This window comes from Podarcis filfolensis (genome assembly GCF_964270895.1).
Source record: "Podarcis filfolensis genome assembly, chromosome: Z".
Lineage (NCBI taxonomy): Eukaryota > Metazoa > Chordata > Lepidosauria > Squamata > Lacertidae > Podarcis > Podarcis filfolensis.
Genome location: NC_139617.1, coordinates 20998134 through 21003272, shown reverse-complemented (window position 1 = coordinate 21003272; position 5139 = coordinate 20998134). Strand labels below are relative to the sequence as shown.

The 5139-nt window shown below is 44.9% G+C and overlaps 1 long non-coding RNA gene across 1 annotated transcript; it reads left to right on the top strand.

Annotated features, from left to right (window-relative positions):
• Positions 1-309: 309 nt before the first annotated feature.
• Positions 310-3955, top strand: LOC310754403. The gene is made up of 4 exons (XR_014543805.1): positions 310-681; positions 2732-2818; positions 3617-3699; positions 3793-3955. It is a non-coding gene; the product is annotated as an uncharacterized lncRNA (long non-coding RNA).
• The last annotated feature ends 1184 nt before the right edge of the window (positions 3956-5139 follow it).

Below are 5139 nucleotides of genomic sequence, written 5' to 3'. Positions count from 1 at the left end.
GATGTCACCAGGATGCCACATCTTTTCAGTCCCTAGAGCCATTTTATATTCACAACAACCCTGTGAAGTAGGTTAGACTGAGAGATCGGATGCCCACTTATGCATCACCAGAAAAAGAGGGCACAGATTTGCATATGTATAACTTCCAATTTAATTACTATAGAAACAAAAATACAATGCAACTTACCAAAGTGGAGAAGATTGTGACTGGTTGGCCCTTTTGCCTGCTCAGTGTGCTATCTGGATGCAGATAGTCAAAGACAACTTCAGGATCCCTGCTGTCCCTTCTTTAAACTGGACTTGAACAACCCTTCAAATAGCACTACACTTTGTCTTCCAACTGAGAGATAGAGTGACTAACCCAAAATCATCCAGGGAGCTTCATTGGGGATTTGAACCTGCTATTTCCTACTGGTTTTCTAATCCGGGGTGGGAACACTTTTTCTGCCTGACGGCCAAATTCCATCATGAGTAACCTTCCAGGGGCTGCCTACCAGTGCTGGGAAGGAGCAAAGACAAAAGTGAGTGGAACAATTGATGCAGCTCTTACTTTTCTACATTCCACCAGTGCAATAGCCAGAACTTTCTGCATGCAAATGTCTCTCTCCATCGTGTATCTAAACAAGCCAGGTGCAGTGTAGTGGGACAACAGGAAAAGGGACAACATTGGCTCACTTACAGGTAGGCCATATCCTGGGAATGGTAGTTTTTCATTACAAAGATGCAATTCCCATTATTCTTTTGGGAAACTTATGTCCTTTAGATGTGCTTTGAATGTATGGTGTGGGTGTGATCCTATGTGGCATTTAAAAAGGCACCTTGCCATTTCTTTAAGCATGTCTGCTTGACCATCATTCTTGATGAAACAGGCTCTGTACACCACGCTCCTTCCGTGAGCCACTCTTGGCAAACAAACCTGCATCACTTTCTTCCAAACTCTCATGGTGACAGCAGAGTGTCACCCACTTACTGTATGTGTTGCTCACTTCTAAGTTATTTAAACAAGGCAGAGCTGCATCTAGTGGCTTACTCACTGCGATGCCATGAGAACGTGAGCCAGGGAAGAGACATGTGCTGGCAGGAAAGTGCTGGTGGTGAGTAAGGCTTGGTTTAAATGTGTCTGCAGTTCTGATATTTTTAGAGCAAGTGAGTACCACTTAAACCATGATACACTCTATTTTTGAAACCCTTTTTTTCTCCCTTTATGACAAATCCCGAAAGTAACATTTAGCAGCCAGTCCTTGAGCAATTGTGCACATGGCATTCCTCAAGAACCCTTCACTCATATTGAAGCACATATGTGGCATTTAGGGCATTTAGTAATCTTTCCATACTACATCCAATTCCCCCCCTTTTTTGGTCCCCTTTCCACATCTGTTGCTCTTCCGTTGATGTGCTTGTGCTTTCCGCAGACAACTTGTTGACCACTGTGAGAACAGAATGCTGGACTAGATGACATGATCCAGAAGGACTCTTCCTATGTACTGTTTGTCCCAATTACATTCAAGTGACAATGAGGAGGAATACGATGGGCAAAAGAGACTTGAAAAGTAGAGAGAATGGCATGTGGGAGGGGGATGGAGGAGAAAGAAAGGTAAAGAAGCACTGCAGTTCATCCGATCTGCATTCAAAAGGTACCAGCTTCAATCTCCAGGCAGGGGTGTAGCGTGGGTTGCCGGTGCCCAGGGCAGAGCAAATGTTGCAATCCTCTAGTGGACTAGGCAGCACTCAGTCCCTTTGCCAGCCAGCATCTAATCAAGGGAGTCTCTCCTTGCAAACTAGCCCCAACCTGGGAGCAGAGAAAAGGTAGAGAAGCAAGAAGCCAGGAGCACCACTGTGTCGCCTCGCCTTCCTGCCCTTGCAGGGTGGTGCTCCAGACAACACATGTGACTCCAGCAGTGCTTTCGTGCTTTCCTCTTCCTCTGTCCCTCTCGGCCAGCCCAAGGGTAGGATGTGCATGGGTGTTCCTTCACCAGACACAAGGAGAAGGAGGCATCGCTGCTGTCTCAGCCCCAAGGCCCAACCCGGGCACAGCTTTCCTCCCCATGGCTCCAGCCTCAATGACGGAGCCTATCGTGGGGGCAGCTGGTTGCACCCACTCACAAATTTGTGCCCAGAGCCATGGGCTCCCCATGCTATGCCACTGCCTCCAGGTAGGGTTGGGGGGAATCCCTCTCTGAAATCTTGGAGACCTGCTGCCAATCAGCGTAAACAGTACTGAGCTAGATAGATCAATGGTTGAGTATAAGTCAATTCCATGTGTTCCTAGTGAACACTACAACTGCTGTGCATTTGGTGGAAACAATAGCTCAAGGAAACTTCCCTGCCTCAAATCTGCTTGCAAAAATTGCATTGTATTCTCCCAATCATGTTTGTGTTTTCAGTCTTGCCTCTTAGGGATACAGTTGGATTTTGAGGTTGCCATTGGAGGGGAGCTATAAAATAATGGAGCTGTTATTCAACTCCACTCCCTTAAATTTTATCAGCAAGTGCCATGCTTTTCAAATGGCCCTTATTTTTGCCAACTTGAACTCTTATGAAATTTTGTTTTGGCTCTAAAGTGGTGTTTCTCAAACTCTCCCCACCCCACCCAACACAGCCCAGTGGAAATGACTATACAGCCTCTGTTACACCCACCCCCCAAAATGAAACAAGATGCCAGTGACAGCATGTCTTATGCTCAATGTTCTCTTATGCAGAGGTTTCACTAAAGTCATGTTCCTTTCTTCAGATGGATGTGGTTTCTCACAACTGCCTCACAGTGGGCTGAAGAGGCTGGACATCAGTAGATTAGCTGAAAAGCATAGGTCCTCTACACGTGGGTACACAAAGAAGCCAATGGAAAAGGTGGAGAGAGGAGAAAGATAAAAAGCCACATAAAACGTAAACTATGGATTACCATAATATGTCCGGGTGGGAGGAGGGAAACAAGCAACTTGGACCCCTGCTATATCAGCGATTCACCATACAGGGAATGTTGACACACTTCCAGTCCCGGTTTGACAAAACATGTTGTGCTTTCATCTTTGTTCTGGCTGCTTCTCCTGTTACTCTTAACACAATGCCAAGGCCTCTGTGAGCCTTTGTCAAAAGCAGCAAATAGGTGTGCAAAGCTCTAAGCAGGTTCTACATGAGAGGCAGAGACACGGCACAGTGTCATCATTTTGTTCCATAATGGCTGCTATACTGTGTCCCTAACATATGCCATAAATGCCGGGTGCAATGGTTATGTAGGCCTAACACAGACCAGATTAACAGCTTCTGAAATCCCTTCACAAGATGCTATTGGGCAAGGATTGGCCCAAGGTAGATTGGGATCTACTGCCAGATCCCTAAGTAAATTGCAATAGATTATGAGGGGTTTCCAACTCCCAACAGCTGGGCAACAGAAACAATTAAAAGTCACTCTTGCTTCTGAAATGCAGAAAATGGTATGGTTATTTTTTTTTAGGTGGGGGACACACCAGGGGTGGATTTTCATGTGAAAATCAGTGGCGCCTAGTGTCTATTGGGACTGACAAGGCAGAAGGCAGGGATCCCAACAGTAGCTAGAGCCAGAACCAATGACAGGTGGTACCAAGTAATCGTAGTTTTGTTCCCATCCTCCTCCTTGCAGAGGCAGTACTGAGACTAAGCAGAAGGAAGTTGACTGCTGCTGTCATACTCTGGACTGGTTGCTGTAAGCAAGGAGAAAGGCAGGTGGGGATTGGCTGAGGGCAGACTGAGGTTGGTGGGGGAAAACTGTCACTATGATCCCCCCATGATTGTTTTTATTGTTTTTTATTATTACAGTAGTACCTCCGGTTACATAACCCTCTGGTTATGTAAACTTCAGGATGTGAAAGTGGCAAACCCAGAAGTATTTGACCGGGTTTTGCTGTGCACGCATGCGCAGAACCGGTCCCCAGGTTGTGGAGACCTCGGGATCCAACCTGACCTCCGGGTCAGATCCTGTCCGCAACCGGAGGTACCACTGTATGCTGTTTAAATTATGTTTTTAATGTTGTTCACTGCCTTGGGAACTTTGGATAAAGGGCAGTATATAAATTGAAATTATTGTTATTATTATTATTATTATTTTATTATTATATTTCGTGGTATTATGGTTGTGTGATATCACGATTTCATCCCTTCTTATTCCTTGTGGGGTAGATTGCTTGCCAGCACCCTGTGATCCATTGGCATCCCACTACCCAATTTTTGGAATTTACAAGGTTTTGAGAAGCCAAGTCCTCCATATTTCACAGCACAACCATTCTCTGTATCTGCCCAGGTTTGCCAAAAAGAAGAAGAAACCATTAGCCTGAAACTGTGATTCATATTATCATCCCATCTTGAAATGCCAAGAAGCACTTGGCTGAAAGGTCCTCTAAGGGCAAAGCGACACTAATAAGACAAATTAGAAGCCAGGCAGGTGAAACTGATGGGAGCATTGTGTGTAAATGTTCTTTTTCAAGTTTTGAAATACTAGAGCTAATAACAGAGTATGAGACAATTGGTGGGGATGGAAATGAAATTAAGTTTATTTTGTCCTTAAAGGTGGATGTAGCTAATTTGCCCTTCCCAGAACAATATAAAGAACTTAAAACAGCTGTCCTTCAGAATTTGTACTTCCCCGAATATTGCAATTTAGTTCTCCAGCTGAGTAATGTGCATGAACAAAAGGTATATTGGGGCAAAGCGTGCATAGAAATGCATATATTGGTAGAAATAATATACAGAAATGCATTATATTGTGCTCTGCAAAACTGTGTAAGTTCAACAGAATCACTTACCAAAAAACGTGCATTGTTGTGACTTTCAGCAGGGTTAGGCTCTATGATGCCTGAGTCCCATCTGATTCCCGGAATCCGGAATCCAGCAAGGGTTAAAATTCATTTGTTGAACAGGAGGCAACTTTCTTGGTGAGTTAATGGCCTAAGTATGGTCTTTAGTATAACAAAGGAAGTGGGTTTGTGCAAGAGGGCACATGGGTGGGGCCCCCTCCCTCACCTGGTTGGTGGTAAGAAAGAAATTTGCAGCAGTGTGTGTGTGCGCGCGCATGCATGCACATGCACACTAGAAGCAGACAGAAGCCAAAAAGTGAGAGTCATGATTGATTTCTGTTTTGATTGCAAGGCTGTGACTTCTGGGATGTTC